The sequence below is a fragment of the Helianthus annuus genome, chromosome 8, assembly GCF_002127325.2.
Source record: "Helianthus annuus cultivar XRQ/B chromosome 8, HanXRQr2.0-SUNRISE, whole genome shotgun sequence".
NCBI classification, from domain to species: domain Eukaryota; kingdom Viridiplantae; phylum Streptophyta; class Magnoliopsida; order Asterales; family Asteraceae; genus Helianthus; species Helianthus annuus.
The window spans coordinates 160491747-160514102 of NC_035440.2; the positions used below are offsets into that span (position 1 = coordinate 160491747).

The 22356-nt window shown below is 38.2% G+C and overlaps 1 long non-coding RNA gene across 1 annotated transcript; it reads left to right on the plus strand.

Annotated features, from left to right (window-relative positions):
- Window positions 1-8889: 8889 nt before the first annotated feature.
- Window positions 8890-10282, plus strand: LOC110873706. The gene is made up of 2 exons (XR_002555348.2): window positions 8890-9584; window positions 9799-10282. It is a non-coding gene; the product is annotated as an uncharacterized LOC110873706 (long non-coding RNA).
- Window positions 10283-22356: the final 12074 nt, after the last annotated feature.

The window sequence follows — 22356 nt, forward strand, 5'->3', positions numbered from 1 at the left end:
ACGGAATTTCGGGACGAAATTCCAGATCAACGGGGGGTGGATGTGACACCCCAGGAAAACCGGGAAAACCTTACAACTTGACTAGCTTCCTCAGTGAGTGCCATCAAATTTCGGGACGAAATTTCTTTCAACTTGGGGATGATGTGACAACTCGAAATTTAGAACCTTTCGTTGTAACTTACTTGTACGTTATGTGACTAGTTAAAATGATAACGTGAATCTTTTTATGTGATAAGTGCTTTGTTACGCGTGTATTGTATATATATATGTGTGTACGTGTTATATGTGAACCGAGAACCCGACACGAAACAACGGACCCGACTCGAGACCAAGAGGTCTCGAGTGAATAGTGACCGAATAGGCCTTTGGGCCGAGAACCTTGTGGCCGGTTGGGCCATTGGGCCGTGAACCCCCACTCGAAACCCATAAGGGTGCAACACTTGGAACTTGGCTATAAATACACCACCCCTAGTTACTTGTTACCACTTTGTTGAACATTAGAACACACACACACTTCTATCTTCTCTCCCACTAGAACTCTAGCACACAAACACATCTCCAAGACTCTCGGATCCACTCGGTTGACACAAGAAACTCTCGGATTTGGACTTTGGATCGGCACACACACACACATCACCAACCGGTTAGTATTTTTATGGTTAATTTTTGTTGTGTTTGTGCTTGAATGGATGTATGCATAAGATGATGTCTATAGTTAGAGATTACATGATGTTCTTGATGTTTATGATGATTCTAATATGCACCATGTTGATAACCGGTTAACATATATTATATGGCAAGATGTGATATGTTGTGTCTAAATGAAGTTTGAACCACTTATGTTGATGAACATGAAATCGGGTTACATATGTCATGAAATCGGACTTGTATGAAAACCGGGTTATGTGTTATGCTTAGTGTTTTGATGCTTGTTCATAGTGTTGATTGAATAAGTGGTTAAAATGTTATGAACTTGATGAAGATGTGTTTGAATATGTGAAGAACACTTTGAATGATAGTTAAGAATGTGAAAACCCTTGTGATTTTGATCCATCTTTGACTAGTAACCTGATTAGGAAAACTGTTAGTGGAATGCTATTGGTAGTTTCCTGTTTTGGGCCTGATTATAATGTACCATTAATCTGACCATATCTGCATCAACACGTGAACTTGACAACGACAGCTTACCGACTCGCAATCACCCGTTGCGACTCGCAACCACAGCGTTACGACTCGAGACCACGCGGTTGCGACTCGCAACCATAACAGGACAAGCCGAAACCACAGGATACGAGTCCCGTTGCGACTCGAGACCTCAGCATGATGAACCGAAATCATGGTTGCGACACCAGTTGCGACTCGCAACCATCCATGATCAACGCACAGCATGACTCGAGACCATGCTTGCGAGTCCGGTTGCGACTCGAGACCACACTTTGGGCCTTAGTTAGTGGGCCGGACTTATGAACTTCTGTGCTACTGTTGATGAGTTATTTGGGCCTGTTATCACGAGCCCAACTGTTTGGACTGTGGATTGTGTTTGAATGTTAACTGTGAACTGTTACTGATTATACGTGATTTCCATGCGTGTTGAACATTTGTACACTACTTGGTTCGAATCTGATTATACGTGATATCCGTGTTAGGACGTTATTGACTACTTGCGACTTGATTGACTTTCTGTGATTAACTGCCGAGCAAACCGAGGTGAGTTCACACCCTTTACAAAGCATGGGATTCCCTGGGTTGGGAACGGGATTCAGGAACGTGGGTTCCTCGTCTACCTTTGGGTAGGACGTCAGTGGTTCAGGAATGTGATTCCTCGTCCCGATGGACGGATAAACGTACTAGACTAAAACTCTATCACGAAGTCCCTCCTTTTTGTATCGACTAATCGCCGGGCCAATGGCGAGCGGGTCATTAGTTAGATAGCGCTATTTAGGTCTGACAAGCCTCACACCGTGCCGCAGAGGACGGGCGTGAACTAATGGATCTGGGGCACGTCAATGATGATAGACATTGATGTTTTCAGGGCACATAAACATGACTACAGTCAGCAATCGATACGGTAACGAGTCTAGTATACACATGGGGTAGCCCCCACGGCTGGAGAGCCAGATGATGTACATGGGGTAGCCCCCACGGCCGAAATGCCTGATAACTACATGGGGTAGCCCCCACGGCCGGAGTGCCGGAGTAACTGGGAACGAACATGTCACGTTTTTAAACTATGGGGTAACCCCCACGGCAGGATGCCAGATAAAGTGAACTGTTTTCGAAACAACTAAAACGAACGCCCACCTGTGAACTCACTCAACTAGTTGTTGACTCGTTACTACATGCTTTGCAGGACCATAGGTACTCAGTGGGAGCTTGCATGGAGGAGGATCGTTGTGGGACAGGGATTGCTACAAGATATGTTAAACTTGAAACTTTTGGAACTTATGATATAACTTTAAACTTATGCTTCCGCTTGCAACTTAAACTTATTTGTTTTGGAACACCAATCGTGAATGGTTGAACTTTTATAACTATTTATATGCTTGTTCAGTATGATTGGTGGCTGGATCCTGGTCAGTCACGCCTCCAAGCGGTAGTACTCCGCAGGTGGGATTTTGGGGGTGTGACATATACATTACAATGAAAGACTCGATCTAAGACGAAATCAACAGATGTAGTGCACCAACAAAATGCAAAACATTAATCTTGTCGTGACTTATTTTAATTAACATAATGATATTCATGTGTAACGATATTAACATTATAAATAATGCCAGATAATTTCGTTGGTTAATATATAAGGAGTGATATAACTAAGTTTGGTTATAGTGATAAACAACATTAGTTCTAGACGACATTACACCTAAACGACACCACACCACTTAAACGACATCCCCCACCTCTACCTAAACGACACCACTCACACATCTGACATCCATCAATCGTCCGTGTTTGTAACGTAACCCGACATATTTTATTTAACAAATAATTACTAATTAATCTTGTTATTTTATAAAAAAATAGATAAATAGTAATTGAAATAATAAGGATAATTAAATACAATAATGTAGTAGAATAAAACTCACTTTTGACTATCAAGTTTATATAACAGCAAATAAAACGGATGTGGGCTTTAAATGAATAGAGTTGTGTAAGACAAATCAGAATAAGTCATATTAATGTTATTGATTGGAGATGATCAGTTCCACTCTCGTTCTTATTATTTAACCTTTTCTTTCTCTACGTCGGTTACACTTCAGTTCCAAAACTTTGCTAGTAGAGTTAAATTGCCATAAGGTGTGGCTACACAAACGTTAGTAATTAAAACTATATTATCGAACCATATTTGGAAACAATAGAATCAATTGGGGTGATGGTTATTTTCAAGTCTCACAGGTTACCCTCTCAAGTCACACAAAAATTATTTCTTTTTAGAGAACTATATATCTCTATCTCTCACGAATTGTTATGAAACCGTACCGGTAATTCGGTAACTGATCGACGATATCATCGGAGCTATTGTTCTGCCTCATGTACACCTCTCTCGCCCCTAGACCAGCTTTTCACGACCATCGAAGGCAACAACCACCATCATCTTTAACCTCGAAACCATAAGGAAGTATTACGCTCTGTTTCACCACCCCCCAACGACCTTTGATACGAATTATGGAGTACCATTATAGCGGGTAGTGTTCTGCTCAATATTCCGATCCGCCATCCATTTACATATCTTAGTCCAACGAGCTCAAAGGTAATAGTTATTCTTTATGCTTAATATAGTTTCATACCTTGACACACTTTTAACAAATTTATACTTTCCTAAACAGAACCTTTATGCCACTGGTCGTTTTGGTGGACAAAAGAGAGAATGTATTCATATCTTCTTAATAAAACAATTATTTTTTTATCATCTATACTTATCATATTTTTGTCAAAGATGGTAATTGCATAATCTTGTTTCATTAAACTAAATTATATATCATTAAGTTATTTAAATATAAAGCATGAATCTTATGGAAATCAAAGTTCTTCATTATTACTCATAAATTTAACTTTTTATGATTAGGATGTGAGTGATATTATTAGACAAAATATATAAAGGGTGCACTAATATACTCTATAGAACATTAATATATAAATTATAACTTTGTTTTACAAATCCATAACTTAAAGACTACTATTATTTAGAGTAGCGGACGAGTAATGCTTGTGTAAACAAGAGTCATTTACTGAAATCCCGTATGGACGCGAGTTCGAACTCGGCCAGAGATCCTTTTAGGTTTAATTATTTTATCTTGTAGTCTTTAACTATTGCAAACTTTTTTTTTTCTCTTATATATAAATATAGTTTTTGTAAACTGTTTGATTTCTAGAATTAAACATAAACTCTAATTCTGATCTTCTATTTCTAAAGTTAATTACCTAACTGTCCATTGACCTTGAATTTCCTAGAATTAATATAATGTTCCGTTCGGTTAATTTTTCGTTTATTTATATCTTAGGGTGATTATTATTGTTATTTCTGGATTTTATCTATTCCTTTTCGTGCGGTAAATCTCGTGGAAACAATTCTTCGCAACCTGTGAGTAACCTCTTCCACTTTCCCCTTTTTAACTTTTCAAATTTTGGGGTGCATCATGTTACACTTTTCGATTTACTTAACATGCTATGATCAAGTGTTATTATGTGAACGTCTTATGTGTATTCTATTATTCTATATGCTATCTGATGTCAAGTCTATTGCATGCTATTGTGTCTTGTGGATCCACACGGCTGACTAGGTTCCCCACGGCCATGGGTTGTAGCCTAGTATCGCCAACAGTATTAGACTCGCTCCTCGGGGCTTGAGCCTAATGCACGCTATTATCAGGAGTCTATTTATTTTGGTTGTTTGTGTGGTTATTGATGGTGTATTCTTGTTTGGTAAATTTAGATTTATGGATATATTGACTATGTTGATGATATGAGACCATTTACACACTAACCTTGAGGTGCATGTTAAAAACATCTTTTTTCTAAAAAAGAAATAAATATAAAACTGTTTTCTATAAAACGGAGGAAATTATTCACCAACATATTTGTTGACCCAAAAAATATATTTTTCAAACGTGGTGCAGGTTTTCAAAGTTGATGATCAAGTGATGTGGACACGTAGCATGGGTCTTAGGAAAATAAATTGAAATGTTGATATGTTTTTTTGAACAATGTACGAACAATTTTGATTATCATATGTTATGTGACTATTTAAATGGATATGTTTTAAATATTGAAACAATAATTAGTTATCATGAGCTATGGGCAATCATCATGCCCCGGTACCTTTCCGCTGCGGGTCGGGGTGTGACACATTATACATTGGTGGTTTGTTTAAGTGACTTAAGTGACGAGACGTGTGTAGTATGATACAAGCATGGTGGATACGCTGCTGATACTTCCTATATATAAGTGCTTGTATTATATTACATGTCGTAGCGTTATTTAAATCATTCAATTTGGACTTATACATTTTGCACAAATAACATATTTTTCACACGACTTTGTTTTACAAAACAATTTGTTTCATACAACTTATTTTACTTGGTTATTCTTTTAACCATACATTATTCTTTTATTTATACATATCTTCTAATTTTTATCGCTTTTCAAATGATTTACAAAACAAAACAATTAACAAGGTTCATGACTGAATTTTCATTAAACATTTTCTAAAACCTAAGTCATGAATCCTATTTTCACAAAACCTATGTTACTCACAGGCATTTTTATGCTGACGTACCTATTTTCACATGTGTTTTCAGGAGCTGTTGCTTAGGATGATGATCGTGACACTAGGGCGGACCTGTGCCTTAGAGACTTAAAATGAAGATAGACTTAGTTTAATTATGTTATGTACTTTTTGCTTCTTGTTTTGAGACAATGTAACTCTTTGATTTGTTGAATAAAATATAACTTTGTATGCCATGGTTGTGAAACAATAATTCTGTTACAACACTCCCCGACGTTTTCGCCACGATTTGATGTTTTACGTGGTCGGGGTGTGACATTCGTTTTCTAGAAGTCTTAGCTTATTTGCTTCCGCTGTGCAATGAAGATACCAGTCCAGTCACGCCAAGCTCTGATATTTCGGGGTGTGACAGATTGGTATCAGAGCTATAGGTTACAGCGAATTAGGTTCTGTAGAGATACCTAGGCTCTAACCTCAATTTCCTTTGGGGACTTAGATTATTAAAACTTGAATACATACAGAACGCCTAAAACTCGAATATGGTCTCCAACCGTTGCCGAAAACAAAAGGTCAGAATTTTGTTTTAAATATACGCTAATGTTGTCTTTTATGCACGGTACATAAAACAATTACACAGAGAACACTAAACTTTGAGAGTTTAGGAAACATGCATTTAAGACCTTCGAAAAACTTATGTTGAATTTCATTAAAGGTCTTCACGTAGGAACCGCGATTATTAACTCGGGCACACACTATTATCTATATTCTCTGTGATATTTTAACTTCCCGAGCAGGCAGCCTACGCATAACAAAACGCTAGTGCACGAGAATACATGGAACTTAAATTTTACGTCAACGGATGTCGGAGTACATCACATTTCACGCGGAACGAAACGCTAGTGCACAGGTATACGTGAAACTTAAGCTATACATCAACGGAGGTTGAAGTACATCACATACGACTTACGAGACACAGTCTTTGAGAAGACAAGATGGAGCATATCAGCGACAATACTAATCCTGTCAGCACGAAAACCATCATCAGGAAGCGGCGGGTTGGCACGCGGTCCTGCAACGACACGAGTCACGCTAAGGAGAGGACGCATGTCTTCGTACCCCCTACCTAATTAACGACAAATACGCAATGTTCGACATTCCATGGTAATGTCACCTAACAACTGGTCATCACATGAAACCCCGGGTAAAGTCCTTAAATTTCTTCTATTGAAATTTCGACTTTCACATTTACTGAGTAGATTTTCGTATCTCTACTCCTCTTAATGGTCATTGTGTCATGATCATTTCTTTCAGTATAGCGAATATTCATTTGCTTCATTTCTTGAAAATTCATATGTTACGCATGCATCGTTTGTTACGCATGTGATTTCGTTTCGAATAGGTGTTTCATCAAGTTTCAAATATTATTTCGTTAAATCTAATTACTGATTTGTGATTCGAATGACTCGCATTATTGTAATTGTTGGCTCCTTTGTTATCAAGTCAACACATTTTCTTGAAATTTCTTTTCTTTTCAAGTTACATACATGGTTTTTCGTCGTAACCATGCCGAAATTTCCTTTTTGATACATATATATTTATTGTCGGATTGCACGGAAACCAAGTTCAATTGTTTGAACTTGTCCATTATACATATTCAATTCAAAGCATCATATGATGTATTAGGAGCATCATATTCAAAATTTGTTTTAACAAGTGTTTCATTTGTTCCGAGTCGAAGTAAACTTGTTTGGCATTCGACTCCATTAAATTGTTTGTTGATTTCGACACCTTGTGGTGGTGCTTACACTAATTTGAAGCTTGCGCTAATCTCGTTTACGCATCTCATGCACGGATTTAAATATTTATTTATTGATTGCTTTAAATCCGCTTTGATTTATCATATCACAGCAGTCTTAACACAATCGTGTGATAAGACAATGGTACACAAAATTCATTTTATATTCCGGTGTACCTCCTAACGGTCCCTTCAACATCGATCGAATGTTTTGCGATATTCATTGCTTCTTTGTCTTCGAACGAAAACAATATTTCTTTGATATTCCATTTTCAATTGAAAATCCTATGATGCCATTTGAAACAAACTTTCAGATCCACTTTATTGTGCATTCATTTGACTTCAAACACGGTGAATTTATTTGATAACCGCTATTATTGAATTATTTAAGTCACTACGACACCTTGTGGTGTCAGTACAAATTTGTAGCTTGGGCTAATCATGATCGAGCGTTTCATGCAAAACACAAGTGATACTTATTCGATCACCCCTATTATTGAATTGTTTCATTCTCTATGACACCTTGTGGCGTCGGTATAACTTGCAGCTTGTGCTGATCACGATCGAGCGTCTCATGCAAACTGTTACATTTGAGCTTGTTGATTCTAAGTTCATCCAGTGGATGTTATTGCTTCTAGAACTCATTTACATATTGTGAACGTTCATATGTAATTCGATTGGTCGAAGTTCCTGTTCATTGTTGGATCCCTGTTAACTTAGTCACACTAGTGACTGTTTCTATACGTTTTGTTTCCTTTGACATCAATTTCTGAAACACATTTCTTTTAAACCGTTGGGTTCTTATTGTTGAGGAATGTACTTGAATTCACATGATTCGAATAAGCCTTGATCCGATTTCGTGGTCATCCACTTTGATACTATTCGTATTTACCTACACATAACACAACTCTGAGGAGATAACATAGACTAAATTTCGATGACGAAATTTCTGCAACAGGGGGAGAATGTGACAACCTGTCTATTCGGGTCATTATCCGTACAACTTTCAAACATTAATACAATGAGAGCAGACACGTTAAACACAGTATAGTTAATTATACTACAAATTTGATCACTCCACACGGAGCAAAAGCTTACGTATTCGTGCGAAGTCAGTACATACACGGGTGATTTTTAAAGGATTATATTCATTTTGACAAGCACCAACGATAGTCATTTAAAAACTCAAAATGCTAGCGAAGCATTTCAAAAGTTATTTATATATGGATACTTATGTATATGCATTAAATTATGGTCATATATAATTTTGGCAATTTAATATGTGTGTCTACAACGAAATGATGGTTTTTATAATAATTACATGTATATGTAACATGCATACACATATATAATGGTGAAGAAAAAGCAAACAATTCTTTTATTTTTCCTCACTCTCTCTCGTTTATACTATACATACACACAACCAAACTGTATATTTTTGGTTGCTTTAAGATCTATACAAGATCTCTTTAAAATCTTACAAAATCTCTCCAAAATCTCAACAAAATCTTATAGAGATTCTTGTCTCAAAAATAGAAGCCACAAGATCTTTATAAGATTTTCTCAACATCCTTATAAAAGGGTCCATACCCCCTCTTGATCCTCATTTTCTTGTGCAGACAACACTCTCCTCTCCCTCTCGAAATCATCTGCACACACACATAACACCTTACTTTCCCTTAGAACACTCATACAACACCCCAAAACCCTTCCCCTCTTCCTCTCATTCGTCTGACCCGACCACCGGAGCATCACCGGTAGGTCACCAGCACTCTGCATCAATGTCTCTCTCGTGAACCTTGCCAGCGACCAAAGCCGGATTATCGGTCGGCAAACCAGCGTGGATTCCGAAAAACCCACATCGCATCTGACCCCATTTTCGATTTACAAAACGGATCACCACCACCTCCGTCCGGTGGTGGTGCAGCGGCTACAAAACAGAAGAGAGAGAGATTGAGAAGCGAGAGAAATCGGAGGCGAAGGAGTGACGGCGGTAGCTTTTCAGGCGACAAGGGCGACCTGTTGAACTCCGACAATGGCATTTTATTCCGACGAGTTTTTCCGGTAAGTACACGCGTTCCTGTTCCTTCTTTTTCTGCAAGATCACTTCAGATCCGAGTATTATCGGTGAGTGCTGTTCTTGTTTCCGGTGAATCTAATGGTGATGATGAAATGGTGGTGGCGGCCGATGGCGGCGCTCGCCGCCGGAGCCACACCGACAAATCACAGCTGGGAGATGGTTCAGTTATTTATTTATTTTTTTCTTTTACGATCTCAGTCCGCTTAGGGTCAGACGCAGGTACTTTATTTCAGGCTCGGTCAACAGCCGTCAACAAGGAGTTCAGGTCAAACAAAGTCAAACCAGTCAACACGTCAGGTTGACTGGTCAAAGACGGTCAACGGGTCGAGTCTCGATCTTCGGGTCTACAACAGGTTAAGCATGGTCAACAGTTAACGGGTCGGTTTCAGATTCGGTTCGGTCGATAAGTCAATAGGTAGCTCGGTACAGTTTTGGTCAAAATTGAGGTTCAGTTCAATGCTCGGGTCAACTGTTAGTCAACTCGGTCCAACCCGGTCAAATCAGTCAAACGTCTCGACGTGAAAGATTTGGTAAAGAATTTAGCGTCACGATTAATATTTACATTGTTTTTACATAGTTTTTATTTATTTCGTGAAAACGAGCTCGAACCGAACGATTAGAATATAGTTTACGTTTCGATATATTTGACAAATTACATATATTATGATTGAATATTGTTGAATTTTGAAAAAAATAACGACAACTTGTGTTGTCGGGGGCATCTAAAAACAGAGGAAACACTGCCCGTTTTTCGAGAAAATCCGAAACCAAAACGCGTGTTATTATAAGACGAAACTATTTGGATCCGAGAAACTTTTATAAAAACAAATAAAAATATAGTATTTCTTACGACGACACTTTACAACTTTCGAAAACAACGATACGAAAATTATTTCGACAACAAATAAATATAATATTTATTTTAAACTTCGGAAATTCGACAAATCTTTTATAAACTCAATATAATTATTTATATTGTTTCAAACGCCGAAACGCCTTCGTTTTATAAAATAAATATAGTTTTTATATTTATTCCAAATATCAAACAATTCACGAATTCATTTTATAAAAATAAATATAGTTTATATATTTATTTCAAATACCGTACAGCACGAATTCTTTTATAACAATAAATATATTTTATATATATTTATTTCAAACGTCAAGCGACTCATATTCGTTTGTAAAAATAAATATAGTATAGATTTATTTTAAACATCCAACAACTCGATCTTTTTATAAAATAAATATAGCTATTATATTTATTTCAAACGCCTAATCGGGGTACACATATATTTCGACAAATATCATACGAGACGCGATACATAATACGAGTTTGTTATATGTTATTTTCATATAAATATTCTTTTATACACATATGATTTCTCGGGACGACTAACGCAATTATACCGATATATTTATATATTTTTATAAATATTTATACACTCTAAATCTCTCGAGAACTAAGTCTTTCTAAGTCTTATTAGTTATTACTAACAATAAACAAACTAAACAAAGTTTAACTTAATCATTTTCGTTAAGTTAACAACTTATCGTCGAATCGTTCGGTTAACGATTCGGTAGAGCTCGATGACACGTAGATTAGTCACTGCGTTTATTTAGAAACTTATAAGATATTCCGTGTTAGGAATATTGTAGAATGCACGCTAGTGAATCTCGTCTTGGAAACGAAATCACGAAGTCGTAATTAGCTAGCTTTGCATATGGAAATCTAGGTGAGTTCGTAACCCCTCTTTTTACGGTTTTACATTTTTATAAATGTTTTTGGGGGTGGAAAGACATGCAAGTTTTGCAAAAGTAAACAATTTTTCGATGAACGAAAACTCATATTTCTAGATCACGTTACGGATGGATTTCAAGGAACTCAAATAGTTACGAATGATTCATACTAAAGATACCGGTTTTACAAGATAAATGAGTATTTTCAAAATGTGAATGATGTTCATGAGTAGGGACGGTGAACAGGTTAAACACTTAGAAACATAAGGAGCTATATCCTTTTTCATTCCTATCCACCAGAAATTCTTTCTTAAATCCTGATACATCTTATCACTTCCAGGATGCATTGTATATTTAGACTTATGGGCTTCTTCTAATATACGGTGGCGTAGGTTTCCTAATTTAGGTATCCACATTTTTTTCTTATGGAATCTCTAAATTCCATCTGTTCCTTGTTCTAATTCCTTGATCATTCCTTTTAATTTTTCAGTATCATCCTTGATTACTAATTCTTGTGCCTTTCTAATTTGCTCATTTAAATCTACTTGTAGATTTAATTTAAGAGAACGTACCCTTTTTGGCTTTTCATGATACTTTCGGATTAAAGCAACAGCCACTACATTTGCCTTTCCTGCATGATACTGGATATTACAATCATGATCACTAAGTATTTCCATCCAGTGTCTTTACCTCATATTCAGTTCCTTTTGCCCAAAAACATACCTTAAACTCTTATGGTCGGTGAAAATACTAAACTTACTACCATAAAGGTAATGTCTCCAAATCTTAAGGGCAAAAATTATAGCTCCTAATTCTAAATCATGGGTTGAATAATTCTCTTCATGATTCTTAAGTTGCCTAGATGCATAAGCTATAACCTTTTGGCGTTGCATTAACACACATCCATAACCTAACTTAGAAGCGTCACAGAAGACTACAAAATCTTCAGTTCCTTCTGCCCATGGTTGCAAAAGTCACTAGGCGCTCCCTAGTCGGTTGATGGGGGAGTTGAGAGTACTCGGCATAGGCGGAGAGTACTCGGGGAGTACTCGGACATGTTAAATTATAAAGAAATTAGTTTTCAGAAATTAAATATATGTCTCATAACATAAATTTACTAATATTTATAACAAAATATGTGAACATGATATTCATTATTTAATATGATAGTCATATAAATTATGTTTTATTATTTTTTAAGTTAAACTAGGCCCGATTGACCTACTAGATCCGATTTTGGCCGAGTTTGACCGCGTTTGATCGATTCCGAGTAATTAGGCGGAGTTAGAGAAAGTCGCCTCGGCAGCCTACCTTGTAGCGACTACTCGGCCTTGGAAACCTTGTTTTACAAGCATGCCTTCTGGTAATGCTAGTATGGGCGCGTGGGTTAATCTTTGCTTAAGAATTCTAAAGGCTTCTTCTTGTTTTGGTCCCCATTCAAACTTAACAGATTTACAGGTTAGCTTAGTCAAGGGAATTGCTATTCTGGAAAAATCTCGAATAAATCTTCTATAATAACCGGCCAATCCTAAGAAACTTCTAACCTCGGTTGGTGACTCATGGGTTTTCCATTTGGTAATTGCCTCGATCTTGGTGGGATCCACATGAATTCCTTCATGATCTACTAAGTGTCCAAGAAACTGTACCTGTTCTAACCAAACTCGCACTTCGAAAACTTAGCATAAAGCTTTTCCTTTCTTAATAAACTTAGAATGGCGTGCAAATGTTTTGCATGTTCCTCTTTACTCTTAGAGTAAATAAGAATATCATCTATAAAGACAATTATGAATTTATCCAAATATGGCTTACATATTCGATTCATCATGTCCATAAATGCAGTTGGGGCATTGGTTAAACCGAATGGCATGACAGTAAATTCATAATGGCCATACCTTGTTCTAAATGCGGTCTTAGGAATGTCTTCTTCCTGTACCTTTAATTGATGATATCCTGACCTTAAATCGATTTTAGAGAAAAATCGAGCTCCTTGCAATTGATCGAACAGATCATCGATTCTCGGTAATGGGTACCGATTCTTAATCGTGACTTTGTTCAATTCGCGGTAGTCAATGCATATACGGATCGATCCGTCTTTCTTTTTAACGAATAAAATCGGTGCTCCCCATGGTGATGAACTTGGCTGTATGAATCCTTTTTCCAACAATTTATCTAATTGTTTCTTCAGTTCCTGCATTTCGGCGGGTGCCAATCGGTAAGGTGCTTTGGCGATTGGTGTTGTTCCTGGTAGTAGGTGGATTCTGAATTCTACTTCCCTGTCCGGCGGTAGTCCTGGTAATTCTTCTGGGAATACGTCTGAAAACTGAGATACTACTGGAATATCTTTCAGTTCTTTTCCTTTAGTGTTAGTGATTATAGAAATCAAATAAACTAATGATCCTTTTCTTATATAACTTTTTGTTTTCATCACATAGATGAATTTTGTGGATCTAGATGGTTTATCTCCTTTAATTGTGATCTTTTCACCCATTGGTGAATTTACTTGGTGTGACAACTATGCTCTGTAATCGATGTACGATATAAAACAATGTTGAGTATTAATAAAACAATGTTCTTTGGTGTTATTATATGTGCTTTGGTGTTATTTTGTGTGTATTTATGTTTGGTGATTTTACAATTCGATTCAATTCCAATTTCAAGCTCTAAATCGCTTTCCGGAAGGTTATACGTGCACTGATGCGTAAATATAACCAGTTTAATGCAACAAACACTCCGGAATAGTGAAATAGGCTTAACATCTCTTAAATAACCTCCACATAACTTAGAAATAAGTTCTGGATGGTTTGGTGTGTTAAAATCAACTTTGTTCGATCGCAGGGACTATTTATGTCAAACTGCGAAACTATACCGATTTGTATAGTAACGAACACTCCGGAACTTGATCATAAGTTAAACATACCCTAAATAACCTTTACATAGCTTAGAAATAGGCTTTGAGGGGTTTGGTATGCTAAAATAAACTTTATGCTCATTCAGGAACTAAAAGCGTCAAAAAGTGCATAAGTTTGCATTTTCGCGCATAACTTACGTTCTGAATACATCCGGACATCCAAAAATTTATGTAAGCATTAAAATATTTTATTTTAGTGTTTGGCATGATAAAATTCCATTCGTCGCTTAATTTGGATCGTTTTTGCGTTCGTTACGACTTCCGTCGTAATTAAGCGAATAACGCAACCGTACAACCAAACGAACCGATATCCGAGATGTTTTTGAGCATATTTTAAGTTCCCTATACTTTAACTTTATTTTAGATCCTTGAAATGGGGTTAACGGGGCTTAAAAGTGCCAAAAAAATCAAGTTTTACAAGTGTAGGGACCATTTTTGAAATTTCTAGCAGATTCAATAAACCTAGTCCATTTTGAAGTGTTGATGGTTTTCACCCATGGTTTTGCAAAACCATGGGCTGGTATTCAATGAACATAGTCCACATTAGGGGCTCCCATGGTTTTAGAAAACCATGGGCACACATGTAAGGTCTAGATCAAAGTTCAGTTTTCGAGGAACGATCTTAACGGTTCTAGAAATCCTATATATACCCCATCCATTTCACTTCAAAACCCACAATTTGAATTCTGATTTATGCTCTCTAAGTGGAAGTATATGCTTCCTATCTGAGAGAAAAATCGGAATCAAATCTTGCGGGGACCTTCTGTAAGCGTTCTTTCGTTCTTTTCATTCGTTTTAGCGTTAAAGTCAAACTGCGTTTGACTTTCTGCATTGACCAGTTTATGGTCAATGTGAAGTTCATTTGAACTTCATAATGTGAGCGTAATCAAGATGGTTATAGTCCCTAGTGACTATACCTACTGATTACCACGTTATCTAGGCTCAGTGACGAGTCGTAGTTTCGGCCAAAATACGCATTTACGCGTATTTTGTAACCAAACTACTCTAGGATATCAAAACCGTTTGTTTTGATATCAAAACCTATTTTCTAACTTAACTAAACATGTTTTAGCATGTTTAGCTCGTCGTTTTTTTAGTCTAGTGCTTGTGTAGAGTCGTAAGTCAAGCGGACTAAACACCCGCTTAGACTTTCGAACACGACCAGTTTGGTCGATCATTAGGATCCGACCAAACATGGTTAGTGACCATAGTTGCATGGGGATTAACCTTCCGAGGTTATACCTTATGGTCACCTAGTTTAGGTAGTTGTATGATAAGTAGATTATATGCCTTTGGTAAATTACCAAAATACCCTTTTCATACATAATTGGTAATTAAGCATATGTGACCTAAATTTTTGACACGTAACTGATTATATTACATAATTAAACATGTATGGGCATATAATACTTGTCATAGGACTAGTTAGACGTCTCGAATGCGCTTTTGCGCGCACGACGCGTTAAAGTAGCGTGAGCTACCTTGATGGGTCGCAATGGGTCGAAAGCACATAGGTTAGGTTTCAATTTAGAATGTAGGCTTTGTCAAACCATATCATATGAGTTCCAACACTCATTTGGTTTACAAGACCTCATTCTGCCCGATCTTTTGATTTAGGCGTCTATTGTTTGACTAGTGGTTCGATTACTAGGTGTTGTTTGATTTCTCTGGTTTACTCAAGTTTGTTGAAGTTCTATTGATTGAGGATACTTTGCACTCCATGTGAGTACATAGTTCCCCTATTTTACTGCTTTCAATTGTTTTTGGGTGATTCATATGTACGAAATGTTTTCAAGGTTTAAACGATGATTTCAAAAACGATTAAAACAATTTTTACTAAACTAATAACGATTTCAATAATGTGAACAAAACTTGATGGTTGTAGTTACATAACAAATGACATTCATTAATTTTGGCCCAACCGACCAGTATTAGGTTATGGTACCATAGGATCTGACAAATCCCGTTACTTTACTACACCCATGGTTATGTGTGGGGGTTGTAGGTAGCGACTGAATCTGATGTTTGTTAACTTACCTTTTGGTGGTTTGTTAATTCGAGAAGCGAGAAGCGAGGTGATCGAGTCACGAAGGTTTGAATGTTGTTAGCGAGACGACCATAAATAGTTTGTCACAAATTAAAACGAGGATGATTTAAACGATTTTAAACGAGTTAACGATTTGAAACGATTTCAACGAGTTAAACGATTAGGGTAAACGATTGGTTTTTGGTTAGTGTTTAGATAACGGGACGGGTGTAATTTGATGAAAGCATGCTGGATACGCCGCTGGTACTTCCTATATATAAGTGTTTTCATCATATTACATATCGTGGCGTTATTTAGTTCACTTGGGTAAACGATTTTGAAACGATGTCACACAACGATGTTTTTCTAAGAGATATAAACTATACGAATTTTTAACAAGTTTTTACAAGATGTTTTACAAGTTGGTTTTCTAAAACAAATGTTTTTAGGTTAAGAAGCATGGCTATGAGATTTTATAAAACTATAATCAACATGATTTTAGTTGGTTAACTATGTTGCAATACATTTTTCAAAACAAGGTTTGTATTTTGACTCTTGTAGTCTAATAAAGTACTGCAACATATAAACGAGCCATGATTTTGATACTCTTATAAAACCTATGTACTCGCCAGCATTTCTTTGCTGACTAAGTTTTTACATATGTTTCAGGTGTTGATGCTTGATTGATTTCTAGGATGCATGCGTCACATAGGATCTGGACAAGGCCTTAGTGACATAACAACTACGATAGACGATATAAAACTAGTTTGTTCTATGTGTTAAGACAATGAAATGATTAATTTTATCAATAAAACAAAACTATTTTGTATCCATGGTTGTGAAACAATAGCTTTTGTTGCAACACTCCCCGACGTTTCCGCCACGGTTTGTTGTCCTACGTGGTCGGGGTGTGACAGAAGAAAGTTGGTATCAGAGCCAATGGTTATAGGGAATTAGGTTATTAGTAATGCTTTGACCTAGACTATAACTTTAGGACCCTAACACAAGTTTACTTGTGTTTAGATTTTAAAACAATACCGTCACCTACCCTTAGGTGATAACCACAATAAGTTCGAATCCCCTTTGAAAACTAATCATCTGTTCTAGGATGTTTGATTACTAGGTTATGAACCCTCTGTTATAAGGTTTTGAACCCTTTAAGTTTTCAAAGTCTCGTCAAAGTTTGGGCCAAAATAATGTGAACACGTGCAAACTGGAAGAGTGGGTGCCTGTACTCTGAGTTTTCTGTCTAAGGCTAGAGTGTTCGTACAAATCCGCAGTATCGGACCAGTCACTCTTACCTGGGAACTCTTGGGGTGAGTGTCCACTTATAGGCGAGCATGTCTTCGGCGATACATTATTTTTGATCCATTTACTTTGATTAGTCACTCTGTGTCGTTTGTTTGTTCGAGGTAACGAACAAATGATCCCCTTCCTTGTGTTTTGTCGATGTTTTCAATACCTCTCTTGTTTATCCGAATGTCAATGCTGTGACAACTCGAAATCTAGAACCTTTCGTTGTGTCGTGATGTAACTTGCTTGTACATTATGTGATTAGTTGAATGATTAAACTTAATGATAAACGTGAACTTTTATGTGCTTTGTATGTGTGCATTTGTATATATATACGTGTACGTGTTTTATGTGAACCGAGAACCCAACCCGAGAACAAAGAACCCGACTCGAGACCATGAGGTCTCGAGTGAATAGTGACCGAATGGGCCTTTGGGCCGAGAACCTTTGGCCGGTTGGGCCTTTGGGCCGTAAATCCCACTCGAAACCCACTAAGGGTGCACCACTTGGAACTAGCCTATATATAAACCACCCTTAGTTAGTTCTTGCCATTTGTCGAACATTACACACACACACTCTCCTACTTTTCTCTCTAAGCCTTAAGAACACAAACACATTTCCAAGACTCTCGGATCCACTCGGTTGGCACAAGAACTCTCGGATTTGGAACTTTGGATCGACACACACACACACATCACCAACCGGTTAGTATCTATCATGTTTATGGTTGATTTTTGTTGTGTTTTGTGATGCATGAATAAGATGATGTTTATGGTTAGAGATTACATGTTGTTCTTGATGTTTATGATGATTCTAATATGCACAATGATGAACCGGTTAGCATATACTATATGATGAGTGTGATATTTTGTGTCTAAATGAAGTTTGAACCACTTTTGTTGATAAACATGAAATCGGGTTGCACTTGCCATGAAATCGGACATATATGAAAACCGAGTTGTGTGTTATGTTTAGTGTTTTGATGCTTGTTCATAGTTTTGGGTGAATAAGTGATTAATATGTTATGAACTTGTTGAATATGGGTTTGAATATTGAAGAACACTTTGAATGATAGTTGAAGATTGAAAACCCTTGTGATTTTGATCCATCTTTGACTAATAGCCTGATTAGGAAATATGTTAGTGGGATTCTATTGGTTATTTCCGGATTTGGGCCTGATTATATTGTACCACTAATCTGACTACATCTGCATCAACACGTGAACTTGAAAACGACTGCTACCGACTCGCAATCACGCAGTTGCGACTCGCAACCACAGCGTGATGACTCGAGACCACGCGGTTGCGACTCGCAACCATAGCAGGACAAGCCGAAACCACAGGTTACGAGTCCCGTTGCGACTCGAGACCTCAGCATGATGAACCGAGACCACGGTTGCGACACCGGTTGCGACTCGCAACCACCTGAGATCAGCACACACAGCATGACTCGAGACCATGCTTGCGAGTCCAGTTGCGACTCGAGACCACACCTCGGGCCTAAGTTAGTGGGCCGAATTTATGGACTTCTGTGCTACTGTTGAGATGTTATTTGGGTCTGTTATCACGAGCCCAACTGTTTGGGCCTTACACTTAGACTTTGGATTATGTCTGATTGTTAACTGAGAACTGTGAACTGTTAAACGTGTTTGCCATACGTGTTAAACATACGTGCATTGCTGGCTTGAATCTGATTATAAGTGATATCCGTGTTAGGACGTAACTGACTACTTGCGACTTGATTGACTTTCTGCGATTAACTGCCGAGCAAACCAAGGTGAGTTCACACCCTCTACAAAGCATGGGATTCCCTGGGTTGGGAACGGGGTTAAGGAACGTGGATTCCTCGTCCTCCTTGGGTAGGACGTCAGTGGTTCAGGAATGTGATTCCTCGTCCGGATGGACGGATAAACGTACTAGACTAAAACTCTATCACGAAGTCCCTCCTTTTTGTATCGACTAATCGCCGGGCCAATGGCGAGCGGGTCATTAGTTAGATAGCGCTATTTAGGTCTGACAAGCCTCACACCGTGCCGCAGAGGACGGGCGTGAACTAATGGATCTGGGGCACGTCAATGATGATAGACATTGATGTTTTCAGGGCACATAAACATGACTACAGTCAGCAGTCGATATGGTAACGAGTCTAGTGTACGCATGGGGTAGCCCCCACGGCCGAAATGCCTGATAACTACATGGGGTAGCCCCCACGGCCGGAGTGCCGGAGTAACTGGGAATGAACATGTCACGTTTTTAAACTATGGGGTAACTCCCACGGCAGGATGCCAGCTAAAGGAAACTGTTTTCGGAATAACTAAAACAAACACCCAACCGTGAACTCACTCAACTAGTTGTTGACTCGTTACTACATGCTTTGCAGGACCCTAGGTACTCAACTGGAACTTGCATGGAGGAGGATCGTTGTGGGACAGGGATTGCTACATAATATGTTAAACTTGAAACTTTGGAACTTATGTTATAACTTTAAACTTATGCTTCCGCTTGCAACTTAACTTGTTTGTTTTGAAACACCAATCGTGATGGTTAAACTTTTATAACTATTTATATGCTTGTTCAGTATGATTGGTGGCTGGATCCTGGTCAGTCACGCCTCCAAGCGGTAGTACTCCGCAGGTGGGATTTTGGGGGTGTGACAAATGCGAACGCGAATCCCGCCCGTGGACGAGCGTACAACTTGAATGCAAACAAGGCGAGGGCTGACAACCTCGTTGTCAACGGTACCTTTGTTGTCAATGGTACGTTTCTTGTTAACAATCAACCCGCATCTATTCTTTTTGATTCTGGTGCCGATCGAAGTTTTGTTTCCTTATCTTTTGAACCTTTTCTTGCGATACCTAGAACTAAATTGAGGAAACCCTTATCTGTCGAAGTTGCTACTGGTAAACCTCTTGTCCTCGATTCTGTTATTCGTGATTGTCAGTTGAATCTTGATAACCATCTTTTTCCTATCGACCTCACGCCAGTGCAACTTGGGAGCTTCGACATTATCATTGGAATGGATTGGTTAACCAAACACCACGCTGAGGTGGTATGTTTCGATAAGATTGTTTGTATTCCTCTTCCGTCTAGTGGTATTCTGGAGGTTCGTGGCGAGAAACCTTCATGTGGATTGAAGCTTATGTCATGTATGGAAGCCCAAAGGTATTTGCGAAAAGGATATGTTGCCTTCCTGGCACATGTCACCGAGGAGAAAAGCAAAAGTAAGAGTATTCAGGATATTCCGATTGTTCGGGATTATCCAGAGGTGTTTCCTGATGAACTGCCTGGTTTGCCTCCAGTTCGTCAAGTTGAGTTTCATATCGACCTTGTACCCAATGCCAACCCAATTGCGAAAGCACCTTATCGTCTTGCACCATCAGAGATGCAAGAGTTATCGAAACAGCTTCAAGAGTTATCTGATAAAGGATTCATCCGTCCGAGTTATTCACCTTGGGGAGCTCCTGTCCTCTTCGTGAAAAAGAAAGATGGGTCTTTTCGAATGTGTATCGATTATCGTGAGCTTAATAAGCTTACCATCAAGAATCGATATCCCCTACCTCGAATTGATGATCTCTTTGACCAGCTGCAAGGTGCTTCATGTTTTTCTAAGATCGATTTGCGTTCTGGGTATCATCAACTTCGTGTTCTCGAAGAAGATATTCCCAAAACTGCTTTCCGCACGAGATATGGGCATTACGAGTTCACAGTCATGCCTTTTGGCTTAACAAATGCTCCAGCTATCTTTATGGACTTAATGAATAGGGTTTGTAAACCCTATTTAGACAAGTTCATTATTGTATTCATCGACGATATTCTCATCTATTCGAAAACTCGAGCCGATCACGAGCAACACCTTCGCTTAACGTTGGAACTCCTTAAGAAGGAACAACTTTTCGCTAAATTCTCCAAGTGTGAATTCTGGCTTAAAGAAGTTCAGTTTCTGGGTCATATAGTCAACGAGCAGGGTATTCATGTGGATCCATCCAAGATTGTTGCTATTAAGGATTGGAGTACGCCAACGACACCTACAGAGATTCGATCTTTTCTTGGTCTTGCTGGTTATTATCATCGATTCATTTCTAATTTCTCGAAGATCGCGGTTCCACTCACTGATTTGACTCAAAAGAATAAGCCTTTTGAGTGGGGACCCAAACAAGAAGAAGCGTTCCAAACGCTGACGCAGAAGTTATGTAATACTCATGTTCTATCTCTGCCCGAGGGAAGCGATGATTTCATTGTCTATTGCGATGCGTCCAACTTAGGCCTTGGTTGCGTCCTCATGCAACGAGGTAAGGTTATAGCATACGCATCTAGACAGTTGAAAATCCACGAGAAGAACTATACGACTCATGATCTTGAGTTAGGAGCTGTGGTTTTCGTGCTTAAAATCTGGAGACACTACCTCTATGGAACGAAGTGTGTGGTTTTCACAGACCACAAAAGTCTCCAGCATATTCTTAATCAGAAAGAGCTGAACATGAGGCAACGACGTTGGGTTGAACTCTTGAACGATTATGATTGCGAGATTCGCTACCATCCTGGTAAGGCGAATGTCGTAGCCGATGCACTTAGTCGAAAAGAGCGAGTCAAGCTTCACTCTGTCCAAGCTCTATCCGATATCCAATCTCGTATCCTTCAAGCTCAACGATCCTGTGTGATCAAGGGTTTATTGAAAGATGAGCTACCGAACTTGAGCTTAAGCTCGAAAGGAGAGGCGATGGTTTACTCTACTTCAAGGATCGTTTGTGGATTCCGAAACAAGACGATCTTCGCACCCTAGTGATGGACGA